This window comes from Bactrocera oleae, chromosome 5, assembly GCF_042242935.1.
Source record: "Bactrocera oleae isolate idBacOlea1 chromosome 5, idBacOlea1, whole genome shotgun sequence".
NCBI lineage: Eukaryota > Metazoa > Arthropoda > Insecta > Diptera > Tephritidae > Bactrocera > Bactrocera oleae.
This window is the reverse complement of record NC_091539.1, coordinates 25,152,212-25,171,679: the sequence shown is the minus strand read 5'-3', so window position 1 is coordinate 25,171,679 and position 19,468 is coordinate 25,152,212.

Genomic DNA, 19,468 nt, shown 5'->3' with positions numbered 1-19,468 from the left:
CAAAGGACGCTGTTAACCAAAGAGTAACAGATAATTTTCCAAAATAGTTGGCAAAATAGAACAGTGAAATATATTGTGGCGAACCAAATGCCAAAACAAATCAGAATCGAAGATAAGCTGTTGGAACCAACTAGATAGTGAAACTCGTAGTTGCCTGGATGTTAGAGTAGCGAAGCTTAGTTAACAATATCCTTGATAACGGCTGCCGGTTTGTGAAGCAAACACAGTTCTAAATAGAGTGTTGCCGTGTGAAGAGCAATTAAGCTAAACATGTTGGTTGAAAAGTTTCTGTGCTCGAAATGAAAAAATACTGTGGTACGCAATATATATTTTTTTATTCAATATAATCTCCCCTAACATACATACACTAATTCCAATGATCCTCCAATTACTTTATGCCATGCCTATAATGACTCTGACCGGAAGCTCTGCAAAATATCCCTCTACAGCAGTAATAGCTTTTCATTCGACGAAAAATGCTTTTCACGAAGGAATTGTTTCAGGTTTCTAAAGAGGTAGTAGTCGCTGGGAACCAAATCTGGTGAATACGATGGATGCTTAAGCATTTCGTACTTTATTTCGTTGAATTTTGTTATTGTTTAAACACCTTTGTGAGCAGGTGCATTGTCTTGATGAAAAAGGTTTTTTTCTACTGCAAACCAGGTTTTTTCTCACGATGTTTTTTATCCAGCTGATGCAATAAGCTGCAATAATATTGAGATTTGGTTTTTTTTACTTTTCTGCAGATAATCAATCAACAAAATTCCTTTTGCATTCCAAAAAACTTATGACATAACCTTGTTTGCTGATCGTTGTGACTTCAATCCACTGTAAACGTTCTTGTTTCAATTTAGGATCATGGTGGTAGATCCCTGTCTCATCCATAGTCATAAAACGATGCAAGAAATTGGTTTTATTCTGCTTAAAACGCTCCAAATTATACTGAGAATTTCCGATGAAATTACGCAATACCACTATGCTTCTTCACATCTTGACGCCAGAGCCGCCGCAGAAGTGGAAGATCTTCTTTTGAATGTTCCCACAGAAACGCCTTACACTCGCTTAAAAGGAACACTGGTCGAATGCCTTACGCTCTCTCGAGAAGCACGACTACAGCAGCTTCTCGATCGAGAAACCTTGGTCGAACGCCTTACGCTCTCTCGAGAAGCACGACTACAGCAGCTTCTCGATCGAGAGACCTTGGGTGATAGAAAACCATCGCAATTTCTCCGACATCTCAGAAGCCTTGACAACACTGTTCCTGACAATATCCTACGAACTAAGTGGCTCAGCAGACTTACGATGACAACGCAATCTATTCTTGCGTCCCAAGCAGACATGAATATCGATAAACTCGCATCTCTTGCAGACAAAATACACGATATCGCATTACCAGCAGCACAAATCAATTCGGTCCAAGAACCAGCAGCAACATCGGCAGTCGAATCACGCATTTCTCGTCTCGAAGTTTCAATTAATGAGCTAGCTTCCAGTTTTAAGAGACAAGTCATATCTCGTTCCCGTTCTCGTCATCGCTTTCGTTCGCGCACATCTTCTCTAGCACCGAACAACGACACGTGCTGGTATCATCAAAATTTCGGCAATAAAGCGAAACGTTGCCGGTCGCCTTGCACATTTCAGGGAAACCTACCGTCGGACCGTTAGTGGCGGCCGCCTCTTCGTAACAGATCGTGCCACCAAAATCCAATTTCTGGTGGATACTGGCGCTGATCTCTGCACGTTTCCCAAGTCTCTCGCACCTTGGTCGCCGGAACAAATCAACTATAATCTCACAGCAGCAAATGAGTCTACGATAAACACGTACGGTTTCATAACTCTATCACTAAACCTTGGCCTCAGACGAAATTTTACATGGCGCTTCGTAGTGGCGGACATAACGAAACCTATTATTGGCGCAGATTTTTTAGCACATTTTGGCATCTTACCCGACCTAAAGAACAACTGCCTTATCGAATCGATCACTGGACTAAAAGTCGCATGTAAATTATCAGCATCCAACATCATTTCGGAAATTAAAGTACTGCCCGTCGACCCTATATGGGCAGATACTCTAGTGGAGTTCCCTAATCTGACAAAGCCGGAATGAATCTGTCAGCTAACGAAACATACGACGCAGCACCACATATCTACTACGCCGGGACCTCCTGTTTCCTGTAAGGCCCGAAGACTTGTTCCCGACAAACTAAAAATTGCTAAGACAGAGTTCGAAAAAATGTTACAATTAGGAATCGCTCAACGTTCGAAGAGCTCCTGGTCATCTCCGCTCCACCTGGTTCCAAAGAAGTCTGGTGAATGGCGACCTTGTGGAGATTATCGACGACTTAACGCCCGTACATTGCCAGACCGATGTCCTGTTCGTGTTCTCGAAGACTTCACTGCCAATCTAACTGTCCAAACAATATTTTCAACCATTGATCTCGTGCGCGCTTTTAATCAAATACCTGTCAACAAAGAAGATGTCGACAAAACTGCAATTATAACACCGTTTGATCTTTTTGAATTTCCGTTCTGCGCAAACATTCCAACGATTTATCGACGAAGTAACATGGGGATTAGATGACTTTGTATTCCCATACATAGACGACATCCTAATCGCTTCTAAGGATGTTACGGAACACCGCAGTCACCTTCGCTCGCTTTTCCAACGGCTCACTAAGTATGGTGTCGTAATTAACACCGCTAAGTGCCGTTTTGGTCTGTCTGAAGTGGATTTTTTGGGACACTGCATCTCACCAACAGAAATCTTACTCTCTTCCAGGTAAAGTAGACGCAATCGTTAACTTTCCTCGTCCAACAACGATCCGAAAACTGCGTGAGTTCCGCGGCATGATAAATTTCTATTCTCTTTTCTGATGCCTCCGAGTATGCTATCGGCGCCGTTCTCCAACAAAGACGTGGACAACACTGGGAACCATTGGCTTTCTACAGCCAGAAGCTTCATCCGCTCTGAGGAAACACTGTCTATTCACGCTATCTACGCAGCTTTACGACAATTTCGCTATATTTTCGAAGCACGACATGTCACGATATTCACGGATCACAAACCTTTGCTACATGCTTTGCTCAGGACCCTGATCGAGCGACACCTTGGCAATTCCACCGCTTGGATTTAATCTGCCAGTTTACAACCGATATCCAGTATATAGCAGGCAAAGACAACATCGTCGCAGATGCTCTTTCCCGCATCGAAAAAATATCAACGGCAGTATCCTCAAACGAACTTTCTCAAGCACAAGCTGAAGACGAGGAACTTCAGCAACGTATACGAAGGGAACAGCACGATTCACTGAACTTACGACCATTCAAAATTCCAGGCTGCAATAAACCAATTTATTGCGGCGTTTCTAGCGACCTCATTCGTCCATCCATCATGAGGATATCGTAACTGTTTGACAATCAGTGACCGTGAAGGTTTCCAGAGGCATTTCCTATTGATAATATTGGGGCCGAATGTGTCACTCGCACACTCTTCGCCGGATGGATATGCCGCTACGGAGTACCGTTACGAATCACGACCGACAGTTTGAGAGTCAACTTTTTAACGCTCCCGCTCGTCTCCTTGGCAGTAAACACATACACACCACCACTTTCCATCCACAGTCGAATGGAATGGTGGAACGTCTTCACCGTCATTTGAAGGATGCTATTCGTTGTCACGAAAATAACTCATGGGTCTACATGCTACCAATCGTCCTTCTTGGAATTCGCGCTGCCTGGAAGGAAGATCTTGGCGCAACTCCTGCCGATCTTGTTTATGGAGAGCCAGTTCGTCTACCAGGTGAATTTCTTGCTCCTTCGCCACGATCTGTTTTTCCACCATCCAATATGACAGAACGCTTGAGAAACTACTTCGCAGACCTCGTACCTCAACCTACCGTCCGACATGGTCAGAGGTAAACATTCATTTTTAAAGAACTATCGACATGTTCACACGTTTTTGTTCGTCGCGACGCTCCACTCCACGCATTCACTTCACCGTATGAAGGACCTCACCGAGTCATTTCAAGGCATGGGAAACATTTCATCGTAAACGTCAGAGGCGACAACACTACAGTTTCGATCGATCGACTAAAGCCTGCCTACCTCCTTTCCGACGATAAGCTCAACGACAGTGAGCAGAACAACGACGATGACAACAACACAACGCTTATTACATTAACTTCACCGGAGTCATCCGAATCTGGGACATCTCGATTTTCGTCGTCATCATACCGCCCATCAGAATCCGATTTCAGCTCACCTACACCGTTACCCAAGAGACGCGTCAGTTTCCGCTGAACTATTCACCTTCTTAAATTATCAATAATTTTGATAACGTACGAGAAGGGGTGTACTTGTGGGATGAGCAACAATATAATATAATATACGACAATATAACATGGCAACACCATTTCAGCAAGTCAGCTGATCCAGGCTTACAAGGAACGCTGAAACGAATACGACACAAAACGGAACAGCGAATACATAGTCAACAGTTAGGCTCAAGGACGCCTGCTGTTATTATAAAAGACTATACAACACGGTTAACGGCCCTTCTCCTGCTGGCAGCCACCGCATGCGTATCGTTCCCGCACATCAATCACCACATAAAAATTAATTATTTTTTATTTATAAGTAATAAGGTAACCGCTACACTAGGCAATGGTAACCAAAAATTTAACCCATAGCAAGTGAAGAGGTAACCGATGCACCAGTTCTCTGTAATCAATAGCTAACCAAGCAAATAACCTATGAACCAGTTTTCTGTAACCTACAGGTAAGCATAGAAACAACAAAAACAAACTCTTTTCAGTAACAGATGGATAACAAAAAAAAAAACAAAATAGCTAATGCAAAGGACGCTGTTAACCAAAGAGTAACAGATAATTTTCCAAAATAGTTGGCAAAATAGAACAGTGAAATATATTGTGGCGAACCAAATGCCAAAACAAATCAGAATCGAAGATAAGCTGTTGGAAACAACTAGATTGCGAAACTCGTAGTTGCCTGGATGTTAGAGTAGCGAAGCTTAGTTAACAATATCCTTGATAACGGCTGCCGGTTTGTGAAGTAAACACAGTTCTAAATAGAGTGTTGCCGTGTGAAGAGCAATTAAGCTAAACATGTTGGTTGAAAAGTTTCTGTGCTCGAAATGAAAAAATACTGTGGTACGCAATATATATTTTTTTATTCAATATAATCTCCCCTAACATACATACACTAATTCCAATGATCCTCCAATTACTTTATGCCATGCCTATAATGACTCTGACCGGAAGCTCTGCAAAATATCCCTCTACAGCAGTAATAGCTTTTCATTCGACGAAAAATGCTTTTCACGAAGGAATTGTTTCAGGTTTCTAAAGAGGTAGTAGTCGCTGGGAACCAAATCTGGTGAATACGATGGATGCTTAAGCATTTCGTACTTTATTTCGTTGAATTTTGTTATTGTTTAAACACCTTTGTGAGCAGGTGCATTGTCTTGATGAAAAAGGTTTTTTTCTACTGCAAACCAGGTTTTTTCTCACGATGTTTTTTATCCAGCTGATGCAATAAGCTGCAATAATATTGAGATTTGGTTTTTTTACTTTTCTGCAGATAATCAATCAACAAAATTCCTTTTGCATTCCGAAAAACTGATGACATAACCTTCTTTGCTGATCGTTGTGACTTCAATCCACTGTAAACGTTCTTGTTTCAATTTAGGATCATGGTGGTAGATCCCTGTCTCATCCATAGTCATAAAACGAAGCAAGAAATTGGTTTTATTCTGCTTAAAACGCTCCAAATTATACTGAGAATTTCCGATGAAATTACGCAATACCACTATGCTTCTTCACATCTTGACGCCAGAGCCGCCGCAGAAGTGGAAGATCTTCTTTTGAATGTTCCCACAGAAACGCCTTACACTCGCTTAAAAGGAACACTGGTCGAATGCCTTACGCTCTCTCGAGAAGCACGACTACAGCAGCTTCTCGATCGAGAAACCTTGGTCGAACGCCTTACGCTCTCTCGAGAAGCACGACTACAGCAGCTTCTCGATCGAGAGACCTTGGGTGATAGAAAACCATCGCAATTTCTCCGACATCTCAGAAGCCTTGACAACACTGTTCCTGACAATATCCTACGAACTAAGTGGCTCAGCAGACTTACGATGACAACGCAATCTATTCTTGCGTCCCAAGCAGACATGAATATCGATAAACTCGCATCTCTTGCAGACAAAATACACGATATCGCATTACCAGCAGCACAAATCAATTCGGTCCAAGAACCAGCAGCAACATCGGCAGTCGAATCACGCATTTCTCGTCTCGAAGTTTCAATTAATGAGCTAGCTTCCAGTTTTAAGAGACAAGTCATATCTCGTTCCCGTTCTCGTCATCGCTTTCGTTCGCGCACATCTTCTCCAGCACCGAACAACGACACGTGCTGGTATCATCAAAATTTCGGCAATAAAGCGAAACGTTGCCGGTCGCCTTGCACATTTCAGGGAAACCTACCGTTGGACCGTTAGTGGCGGTTAACGGCTCTTCACTCGAAACAAACCGCCTCTTCGTAACAGACCGTGCCACCAAAATCCAATTTCTGGTGGATACTGGCGCTGATCTCTGCACGTTTCCCAAGTCTCTCACACCTTGGTCGCCGGAACAAATCAACTATAATCTCACAGCAGCAAATGAGTCTACGATAAACACGTACGGTTTCATAACTCTATCACTAAACCTTGGCCTCAGACGAAATTTTACATGGCGCTTCGTAGTGGCGGACATAACGAAACCTATTATTGGCGCAGATTTTTTAGCACATTTTGGCATCTTACCCGACCTAAAGAACAACTGCCTTATCGAATCGATCACTGGACTAAAAGTCGCATGTAAATTATCAGCATCCAACATCATTTCGGAAATTAAAGTACTGCCCGTCGACCCTATATGGGCAGATACTCTAGTGGAGTTCCCTAATCTGACAAAGCCGGAATGAATCTGTCAGCTAACGAAACATATTACGCAGCACCACATATCTACTACGCCGGGACCTCCTGTTTCCTGTAAGGCCCGAAGACTTGTTCCCGACAAACTAAAAATTGCTAAGACAGAGTTCGAAAAAATGTTACAATTAGGAATCGCTCAACGTTCGAAGAGCTCCTGGTCATCTCCGCTCCACCTGGTTCCAAAGAAGTCTGGTGAATGGCGACCTTGTGGAGATTATCGACGACTTAACGCCCGTACATTGCCAGACCGATGTCATGTTCGTGTTCTCGAAGACTTCACTGCCAATCTAACTGTCCAAACAATATTTTCAACCATTGATCTCGTGCGCGCTTTTAATCAAATACCTGTCAACAAAGAAGATGTCGACAAAACTGCAATTATAACACCGTTTGATCTTTTTGAATTTCCGTTCTGCGCAAACATTACAACGATTTATCGACGAAGTAACATGGGGATTAGATGACTTTGTATTCCCATACATAGACGACATCCTAATCGCTTCTAAGGATGTTACGGAACACCGCAGTCACCTTCGCTCGCTTTTCCAACGGCTCACTAAGTATGGTGTCGTAATTAACACCGCTAAGTGCCGTTTTGGTCTGTCTGAAGTGGATTTTTTTTGGGACACCGCATCTCAGCAACAGAAATCTTACTCTCTTCCAGGTAAAGTAGACGCAATCGTTAACTTTCCTCGTCCAACAATGATCCGAAAACTGCGTGAGTTCCTCGGCATGATAAATTTCTATCGTAAATTTCTTAAAAACGCTGCCAAGTTTCAGGCACCCCTGCACGAGTACACTCAAGGGGTTTCAATAAAAGGTTCTCATCCGGTCCCCTGGACACCAGAAGGAGAAGCAACGTTCGTCCGATGCAAAGAAGAGCTACGCAAAGCAACGATATTAGCATACCCAGACACAACGCTTCCTTGGGCAATATTTACTGATGCCTCCGAGTATGCTATCGGCGCCGTTCTCCAACAAAGACGTGGACAACATTGGGAACCATTGGCTTTCTACAGCCAGAAGCTTCATCCGCTCTGAGGAAACACTGTCCATTCACGCTATCTACGCAGCTTTACGACAATTTCGCTATATTTTCGAAGCACGACATGTCACGATATTCACGGATCACAAACCTTTGCTACATGCTTTGCTCAGGACCCTGATCGAGCGACACCTTGGCAATTCCACCGCTTGGATTTAATCTGCCAGTTTACAACCGATATCCAGTATATAGCAGGCAAAGACAACATCGTCGCAGATGCTCTTTCCCGCATCGAAAAAATATCAACGGCAGTATCCTCAAACGAACTTTCTCAAGCACAAGCTGAAGACGAGGAACTTCAGCAACGTATACGAAGGGAACAGCACGATTCACTGAACTTACGACCATTCAAAATTCCAGGCTGCAATAAACCAATTTATTGCGGCGTTTCTAGCGACCTCATTCGTCCATCCATCATGAGGATATCGTAACTGTTTGACAATCAGTGACCGTGAAGGTTTCCAGAGGCATTTCCTATTGATAATATTGGGGCCGAATGTGTCACTCGCACACTCTTCGCCGGATGGATATGCCGCTACGGAGTACCGTTACGAATCACGACCGACAGTTTGAGAGTCAACTTTTTAACGCTCCCGCTCGTCTCCTTGGCAGTAAACACATACACACCACCACTTTCCATCCACAGTCGAATGGAATGGTGGAACGTCTTCACCGTCATTTGAAGGATGCTATTCGTTGTCACGAAAATAACTCATGGGTCTACATGCTACCAATCGTCCTTCTTGGAATTCGCGCTGCCTGGAAGGAAGATCTTGGCGCAACTCCTGCCGATCTTGTTTATGGAGAGCCAGTTCGTCTACCAGGTGAATTTCTTGCTCCTTCGCCACGATCTGTTTTTCCACCATCCAATATGACAGAACGCTTGAGAAACTACTTCGCAGACCTCGTACCTCAACCTACCGTCCGACATGGTCAGAGGTAAACATTCATTTTTAAAGAACTATCGACATGTTCACACGTTTTTGTTCGTCGCGACGCTCCACTCCACGCATTCACTTCACCGTATGAAGGACCTCACCGAGTCATTTCAAGGCATGGGAAACATTTCATCGTAAACGTCAGAGGCGACAACACTACAGTTTCGATCGATCGACTAAAGCCTGCCTACCTCCTTTCCGACGATAAGCTCAACGACAGTGAGCAGAACAACGACGATGACAACAACACAACGCTTATTACATTAACTTCACCGGAGTCATCCGAATCTGGGACATCTCGATTTTCGTCGTCATCATACCGCCCATCAGAATCCGATTTCAGCTCACCTACACCGTTACCCAAGAGACGCGTCAGTTTCCGCTGAACTATTCACCTTCTTAAATTATCAATAATTTTGATAACGTACGAGAAGGGGTGTACTTGTGGGATGAGCAACAATATAATATAATATACGACAATATAACATGGCAACACCATTTCAGCAAGTCAGCTGATCCTGGCTTACAAGGAACGCTGAAACGAATACGACACAAAACGGAACAGCGAATACATAGTCAACAGTTAGGCTCGAGGACGCCTGCTGTTATTATAAAAGACTATACAACACGGTTAACGGCCCTTCTCCTGCTGGCAGCCACCTCATGCGTATCGTTCCCGCACATCAATCACCACATAAAAATTAATTATTTTTTATTTATAAGTAAAAAGGTAACCGCTACACTAGGCAATGGTAACCAAAAATTTAACCCATAGCAAGTGAAGAGGTAACCGATGCACCAGTTCTCTGTAATTAATAGCTAACCAAGCAAATAACCTATGAACCAGTTTTCTGTAACCTACAGGTAAGCATAGAAACAACAAAAACAAACTCTTTTCAGTAACAGATGGATAACAAAAAAAAAAAAAAAAATAGCTAATGCAAAGGACGCTGTTAACCAAAGAGTAACAGATAATTTTCCAAAATAGTTGGCAAAATAGAACAGTGAAATATATTGTGGCGAACCAAATGCCAAAACAAATCAGAATCGAAGATAAGCTGTTGGAACCAACTAGATAGCGAAACTCGTAGTTGCCTGGATGTTAGAGTAGCGAAGCTTAGTTAACAATATCCTCGATAACGGCTGCCGGTTTGTGAAGCAAACACAGTTCTAAATAGAGTGTTGCCGTGTGAAGAGCAATTAAGCTAAACATGTTGGTTGAAAAGTTTCTGTGCTCGAAATGAAAAAATTCTGTGGTACGCAATATATATTTTTTTATTCAATATAATCTCCCCTAACATAAATACACTAATTCCAATGATCCTCCAATTACTTTATGCCATGCCTATAATGGCTCTGACCGGAAGCTCTGCAAAATATCCCTCTACAGCAGTAATAGCTTTTCATTCGACGAAAAATGCTTTTCACGAAGGAATTGTTTCAGGTTTCTAAAGAGGTAGTAGTCGCTGGGAACCAAATCTGGTGAATACGATGGATGCTTAAGCATTTCGTACTTTATTTCGTTGAATTTTGTTATTGTTTAAACACCTTTGTGAGCAGGTGCATTGTCTTGATGAAAAAGGTTTTTTTCTACTGCAAACCAGGTTTTTTCTCACGATGTTTTTTATCCAGCTGATGCAATAAGCTGCAATAATATTGAGATTTGGTTGTTTTTACTTTTCTGCAGATAATCAATCAACAAAATTCCTTTTGCATTCCAAAAAACTGATGACATAATTTTCTTTGCTGATCGTTGTGACTTCAATCCACTGTAAACGTTCTTGTTTCAATTTAGGATCATGGTGGTAGATCCCTGTCTCATCCATAGTCATAAAACGAAGCAAGAAATTGGTTTTATTCTGCTTAAAACGCTCCAAATTATACTGAGAATTAGTTTTGATCCAGTTCTTGTTGAATTGTTAACGTGTGCGGAACTAACTTTCCAAACAGCTTTTTCATCTCCATGTAAAATACGAAGTACTCGTTCGTCTGAGATGTCTATGGTGTTAGCAATACACGCTTAGTCAAACCTGGGTCTTCACTAAGAATATTATGAACTTTCTCACTTATTTCTGGTGTGGTTGCGGTTTTTGGTCGTCCTTCACGTGGATCGCCTTTAAGCCTAGTTCGACCACATTTAAATTCTCCAGCCCTAAAATGAACGGTGCGCGTTTTTAAGGGGGAAGACTCCTTATACTCTTCTAACAATTGTTCATAAATTTCCTTTGCCCTTTCAAAACAAAGAAGCTAATCACTGCGCGATATTTAATTTGTTCCCTTTTAAAAAAATTCTCTGACGCGTCAACTTTAAATGGCTTGTAAAGAAAAAAAGAATTAATTGACAAATGACTTGTAAATTTGCATACATATGTTCTCACGAAAGTTGAAAGTTTTTCAGGGTGCTGGGACTTTGGGAATGCATGTGATAGAGGAGAGGGCACAATAGACCCTGGGTCGCAGTGCAAACCTCATATTCATTCTCTTCTATTCTCACGAAAGATGTACCAACTTGAGAAAAAATTTTGAAGCTATTAGTGCTATTTCTTGGCGAGAGCAGACACTTCACAACCAACCTGTAAGCAATAAGTTGTAAACTCACATAACGAGTAATAAGTGTTAAGTTTTTCGAATGGAAAAAAGATAAGTGTATAGCCATTAAATTTGGACTTTTATTTAACAATCCAGTGATCGAAGTCTAGGGTAAGTTACAACGTAGACGATTTATCGAGGAATCCGTTACTATATTGTGGCGAACACGAAACAATTCAAAGTCGACGATAAACTGCCAGAAGCAACTAGACAGCGGATTCGTAGTTGCCAGACTTACTATATAAGGGCTACCGGATTGTGCAGCAGACACAGTTCTAATTAAAGTGTTGCCGTGTAAAGAGCAATTAAGCTATAAGCAATAAGTTGTAAAATCGAATAGCGAGCATATTTAGTTTAGTACTAAGTAGCACCAAAACACTACTACCGAATAAAAAAAAGCACAAATTTAATATAAAATGTATAAAGGATTTTGCAACTTAAAATTTTATTATTCTTTGAAACTATAAGGTTGTTTAAAAATTATGTGAAAAAACGATATATTTCCGGGGTGGCGCAGAACAGGATTCGGATGATGCGTACACGACGGCGATCGATCGAAAAAAGGGCCGTATTCAGTCGTCGATCCCTTTTGTTGGTTGGGTAGAGTGGTGAGATCGTGGGTGTTTTGGTATCCCTCGGTGAATTGTGTAAAGTTGTATGTATTGGTGTGTGGTGTTTTCAGAAGTGGATTCTATTGTGTGGTGTGTTGGAATGTATCAGTCTTGCTTGTGAAGTGGTGTGTGGTGCTTGTGCAGGGATGTTTGCTAGGAAGGCTTATAGCTCATTTAGCCATCCCGGCCCCCTAGGCGAATGTTTAGTCTAAGAGTCGTTGCAGCTGTTGCAGCGTTGCTACAACGTTGCTCAGTCCCGTAGAGCGGCGATATTGCGGCCTAGAGTGCCGGCGCATCATCGGTGCTTCGTTTCGGTGGCTCCTTAATCGGGACACAGGAGGGGCTGCTGGTCGTCGGTGCTGTATTGCCCGAGTAGATAGTGGTTTTCTACTTGGGGGCGGCTGCGCGGGGCAGGCGGCCGACCGATGTCACGTCTCGGGTTGCGATGGAGCAACGTATGATGCAACCTGCCGCAATGTGGCACAGATTGACGGACGTGCACTCCTAAGTGTTATGTGTCGCTGTCAAGCAATTGAGACAATGCCCATGAGCCTGGGCAATTTGCTGGCGTTGCATCGGTTGCATGCCTCTAAAAATGTTGTAGTGTTGTAGTCGGTGAGGGCGGCGGCAAATGATGCACCGGACGCACTGCGGTTCCCTGTTTGCTGTTGGTGACGGTCGCGCGCTACTTCCAGGAGCGGTTGCAGTTACAGATCGGGGCGCTGGAGTAACCCCAGGTCGCGGCACATTGATAGCCGACCGAATAGCAGGCGTTGGCATAGGTGCATCTGCGTCCATAGTTATCTAAGTAGAAAAGATTATTGGGCTTTATAAAGTTTTAAGATATAAGTTGAAATTGGCATTCTACAACTCTTGGTAGCATGAAGGGATCGCCATATTGATCAAATCGTTAGTTTATATACTTATATACTTATATATACGGATTGTTGTCGAGTTTGCGAGTTATTGTCTTTTCGTTTTTTCGTCGATTTATTGAAACGGTTATGAATTGCGTTTTCGGGATTATGATCGGTTTATCGTTTATTATTTGCTTTTTCGTTTATATCTGCGGTTGGTAGAAAGCACAGCTTCACGAGCGGTCTGGTTAGCGTTCCGCTTTAGGTACGGAGATCAACTACTCTCATATGACCGTCGGAGCCATAATGTAGCTTTTCTATGCGACCAAGCCTCCATTCGGTAGGGGGTAGACAATCATCATGAATAATGACACAATCTCCAAGCTTCGGCGCCTTTTCTGGAGCTTTCCATCAGTACCTCTTGTGGAGGTCCTTTAGATAATCTTCTTTCCATCGGCGACTAAAATTGTGATGGAGAATTTTGATTCTTTCCCATCGGTTTAATAAGGATAGCGACTCCATGTCTGGCTCAGGTATGGTCAGAATGGGTGCTACTTTGAGAAAATGCCCAGGAGTTAGGGCGGTGAAATCGGAGGGATCTTGCGAGAGGATTGTGATTGGCCGTGAATTGAGTACGGCTTCAATTCGAATTAATAAGATCGAGAATTCTTCATAATTAAACTTGTAGTTTCCAGCTACTTTTTTGAAGTGGGATTTGAAGCTTTTTACAGCTGATTCCCATAAACCACCCATATGAGGAGCGCTTAGGGGGATAAACTGCCAATTAATGCCTTGGGGTGCGTACTTCTGTACAATCTCAGGTGAGACTTGTTGGATAAAGTCCACAAACTGTTTCTCAGTGGCTCTTTTGGCTCCAATAAACGTTTTGCCGTTGTCACTCATTATTTTTGAAGGAAAACCACGCCGTCCGACGAAGCGAGCGAATGCCGCGAGAAAAGCCTCTGTCGTCAGATTTGTAAAAACTGCCACATAGCCTTTCATTAAAGTGGGAGATCTTAACATTGAAGCCTTTATCTGGAAAGGCCCAGCAAAATCGACACCTGTTGTTGTGAAGGGCAGAGCAAAGTTGCAGCGTTAAGGTGGAAGTGCTGCCATTATCTGCGTTCGCATTTTTTGCTTGTACTTTGTGTAAACTTTGCACATGTAAATGCACTTCTTTATTTGAGGCTTAAGACGGGGAATATAAAACTCTTGGCGGACTATTTGTTGCATGAGGCGGTGCTCGGCGTGTAGCATCAGTATGTGGACATAATGCAGATATTATGTGGCAAGCCGTGGTATGATTATGGGATGTCGTTCGTTGTATGTCAGGCTGGAGTTGACAAGCCGACCATTCGCACGAAGCAAACCCTTTGTGTCCAGAAATGGATTTAGTACTAAAAGTGAGCTCTTTTTATTGATTGGCTTCGAATCTTTTAGCAATGATATTTCTCGGCTGAAGTAGCGCGTTTGAGTAGATGCGATAAAAGCGACCTTTGCTTTTTGTAAGTCTAGGTGCGTCACTGTATTGCATTGGGAGTGTAATGAAGTTACTCCCTTAAGTTTAATTTTGAGTCGCTCTATGAACTTGAGCATGTAAGCTATTACCCTGAGTGCTCGGGGATACGATGAAAATCGTTCGAGGATGTCAGTATCATCCACTGTTGTGTGAAAAGAGTCGATTTTTCGACTTTCTGGGGCAATTATATTGCGCATGGGCGATTGTGGCCAAGAATCGGGAGATTCTGTTAACCATCGGGGGCCATTCCACCAGAGGGTGGTGGTGGCAAGATGCAGGGGTTTGCATCCTCTTGTACCTAGATCAGCAGGATTGTCAGCACTGGCTACATGTCGCCAAGTGGCTGATCCTACTAGGTCAAGTATTTGAGACGTTCGATTGGAAATATACGTCTTCCATGCATGTGGTGGTTTTTCTAACCAGGCGAGTACGATTTCAGAATCGAACCACAGATATTGTTTGTATTTTGCCATGTTTAAATGCATTCGCACCATGGACACCAGTTTGGCTAGTAGTAGTGCTCCACACAGTTCAAGTCGTGGCAGACTTATTGTTTTTAATGGAGCTACTTTTGCTTTTGCTACTAATAAGTGGCTTGTGGTCGCAATGTTGCTTTGTGTGCGAACATATATAGTTGCGCGATATGCCTTTTCAGAAGCGTCACAGAAGCCGTGTAGTTCGACTTTGTGCTCTGGGGCATAATTTACCCATCGTGGGATTTGTATCTGTGAGATATCGTGTAGATTGTTTGCAAACTGGGACCACTTTTCTAAACGAAGTGGTTTTACTTGTTCGTCCCAGTCGGTTCCATCTAGCCATAATTCTTGTATTAGAATTTTTGCTTGTATCATAACTGGCGAAAGCCATCCTGCTGGGTCGAAAAGTTTCGCCACAGAGGATAGAATTTGTCGCTTCGTTATGGCGGATAATGCAAATATTGACTCTGTAGTGTATGAAAACTGGTCAGATATCGCATTCCATTGCATCCCCAGAGTTTTTGTTGTACTTTCCTTTTCGAATTTAAGGAAATTGGTATCCAACAGATTTTCTTTAGGTATGCCCCTTAAGATATTAGGGTGGTTCGCCGTTATCTTTTTTAACGGAAACCCTGCGGTTTTGAGGGCTTGTGTCACTTGTGCTAGTGACTCGTATGCTTGTGAAAAACTGTGACTTCCAGACAGGATATCGTCTACATACGTTTGTGTTTTTAACACCTGGGTTGCCAGAGGAAATTCTGACTTGGTGTTTTCTGCCAATTCGTGCAGTGTTCGAATGGCTAAATATGAAGCACAGTTGACACCAAAGGTAACTGTTTTCAATTTATAGTCGCGGAGTGGACTATTGGGAGATTTTCGGAAAATAATTCGCTGAAAATCTTGATCGTCTTTATGTACGACTATTTGTCTATACATTTTTTCGACGTCTCCGTTAAATACGTATTTGAATATACGCCAATTTAAAATGAGTAGCATTAAATATGGTTGGAGCGTGGGTCCCGTAAATAGAATATCATTTAGGGAATTCCCCGAGATAGTAGATCTTGATGCATAAAAGACAACTCTTACTTTAGTTGTTTTTTTGTCTGGCTTTACTACTGCGTGATGAGGCAAGTAAAATGAGTAATATTTGCCATTTATGATTTTTTCGCATGGGCTTACTGCCTCCATGTGGTCTAAATGGAGGTATTCTTCTAACACGCCATCGTATTCTGGCTTAAGCTCACCTTTTTTAAGTAAGTTTTTTTCCATACTTAAAACCTGCTGTATTGCAGAGGTGCGAGAGTGACCTAAGGCGAGTGTGTTAAGAAATTGTTGTTTTAGTGGTAGTCGTACGACGTACCGACCATTATCTGATCTAGTAGTTGTGGCTTTGTAAAAGTCTTCACAATACTGATCTTCACGGGTTGTGATTGATATGGGATGGAGTTCTTCTAACTCCCAAAATTTTTTTAATTGTGAATTGAGGTATTACCACTTAGGATCTACCCAAAAATAGTATTTTGTGCCAGAAGTGTATTTGAAATTTTCTCAATATCTTCGAGTATTATCTGTGGTATGAGATCACTGCCTAATAGAAGGTCTTTTTGAGCGGGAGTGTTGCAGTTGGGATCTGCTAGCTTTAGGTGTGAAAGCTTTTGCCAATGCTTGCTATTTATGTGATAGCTTGGAAGCATATTTGTAAGTTGCGGTAAGACTATAGCTTCTGCTTGTATGTGCTTATCCGCTTGGGGGAAATTAGGGTAATGGGGCAAAATTGTTTCGATCGAAAATATTCATCTTTTTGAATCTCTCGCAAGATTTGAGCTTATGCCCCCCTGTACATAGTTCGCATGACGTTTGCTTGTACTGTTCGGATGTGAACGTTTGATTTTTGAAGAAGCTTCTATTTAAATTGTTGTTGCTACTGGCTTGGGGTCTGTGGAAGCTTCTATTTAGGTCATGTTGAACGGGTTTCGTTCTGACCATTTTTTTATCTACCCTTTCTGCGATTTCATATTGGGTAGTTAGGAAATCTTTCATTTGTGTCCACTTGGGGTATTTTCTTCGTGATGAGAGCGATTGTTCCCATAGAAGTAATGATTTTTCTGGTAATGCGGCAGTGCATATGTTTACCAGTATTGGATCCCAGCTGTCTGTGGGAATATTTTGTGTCGATAAAACCGACAAACAATTTGAAACAGTGGATTGAAGTTTGATAAATTCTTCACTAGTTTCCCTTTGAATTTTTGGCAAGTTCATTAATATCGATATTTGTTTATCGACCAATACTTTTCGTTTTCGAATCTTGATTTAAGAGCTTCCCAAGCCAAATTGAAATTATCGTCATTTAGTTTGTACTGTTTTACTATAACGCCTGCTTGACCTTTTGTTTTGTATCGGAGGTGATACAATTTTTGTGCATTTGTTAATTTTGGGTGGTTTATGTAAACGGCTGTAAACATTTCCCGGAAGGACGGCCATTGTTCATAACCACCATGAAAGACTTCGGTATCACATGTGGGCACCTTGAGATGGATGCCTGAATTTGACTCTTGACATTGAATTTGTGGCAGCTCTACTCTCGGATGTGGAGCAGGTGCTATGGCTTTAATTAATTTTAATTGATCTGAAATCATTGCTTTTGTTTCTTCAAACTGGTCTAAGCAGTTTTCGTATTTGGCGTAAGCTGAAGATTTGATATTTTCTGGTAGATCTGAGTCGTCAGATTCTACAATTGCGTCATATGCAGCTTGGACACGTTTCCAAAAATTGTCAACATTGTCTTTTTTAATTTCTAATACCGATTCAGAATTTTCTTGAATCGGCGAAGATGAAAATCGAGTGCAGTATCGTATTAGACTGTCACTCTCAGCAATGAATTTAGTGTAAGAAATGTCTTTACCCCTTTTTTGCTTTCTAGCACCTTGCTTTGAGCGTGTAGCTTCTGCAGGTGTACATGGACTTTTATCATCTGAAATCATCTTTGATACTTTTAACAATTGAGATATCTTTGATTCTTTTGAGTCTGAGCTCATTTAAAAACTCTTTTAAGATAGTAAGAGTTTTTAATTTGATTAAGTTGCAAAAATTCGCGTATTTAGTTCGTACCGTTCGTATTCACTCGCGATATTTTTTTTTTTTTATTTATTTAATTGGTTATTAATAAACGCAAATGATTTTATTTCTAATTTTATGTGTATGTATTATTCGTCCGTAATTCCTATAGGGTATACCTATAAGCGGATCAGCTGATACATATGTACTTGTCGTTATGCGCAATTGAGAGCTCGTCTTAGAGATCAATGCGCTTTGTACATATGTATGTATGTATTATATTATGTATGTGCAATCCTGCTTGTTTTTCTTGGTCAAAGAACAAGGGGTATTGCGAATATGTGCCAATGTGGACTTAGATTTTATATGTATATATGCAATCCTACTTGTTTTTGTTTAACAAAGAAGGGGTATTGCGAAGTACGTATGTATGTTTGTAAACCTGTGCCGGTATGTATGTAAATGCGCGTGTATATATGTACGCAGTGCGAAAAGACCGCAAAAAGGAGAATAATTGGTATTCTCGTAAAATGTATGTATATATGTATGAACGCTGTGCGGGAAGAGCGAGAAATTGCAATTGGTAATGAGCCGATATTTCACCGTATGGACTTATGTATATATGTATCAAATTATGATCTTGTACACGTATGTTAAAAGATAAAATTGAATTTATGTATGTACATATATGTATTGGTCTTGGCAATTATATAAAATGTATTTTCAAATATATATGTATATGGTTGTTGTTAGATTAAGTGTATATGTAAAAATGTATATGTGCATATGAATATGTGGTATATTATATGTACGTATGTATATATTTTTGTAAATTAAAATGTATATATGTATGTATGTAAATTTCTGTTTGTTTTTTTTTTATTTTTTTTTTTTTATGTTTTCTGTTAAGTTCTCAATTTGCCTTAGCTTACTTGGTTTGACGCAATCCTGCTTATTGCTTTGTTAAGCGTAAGGGGTATTGCTGGAAAAGTTTGCAAGTGAATACTTGAAATATTTTGGTGTGTTGTTTTAAACGTAAAGTGTGTTTTAATACACAAATGTAAGCATACAAGGAAATCACCCTATGTAATATGGCTATTTTCGAGACCCGTATATATATCTATATATATATGTAGAGATATATATATAATATGTACCAAACTGTTTTCGGCTCTTTCCGTAAATTAAACCGTAAATTGAGACAGTTTGGTGTCCGTTATATTTAAATATTAATTTCGTTTTTTATATGGGGAAAAAACGTAATTTGCCATACATATATACATGTAAATATACTCATTAAGAGGAAGCGATACAACTCACTCTGATTTCCTGCAGAGATGTGGGAGATATTACGTGGACGTTATAAGGTTTAGTTGTCCCAG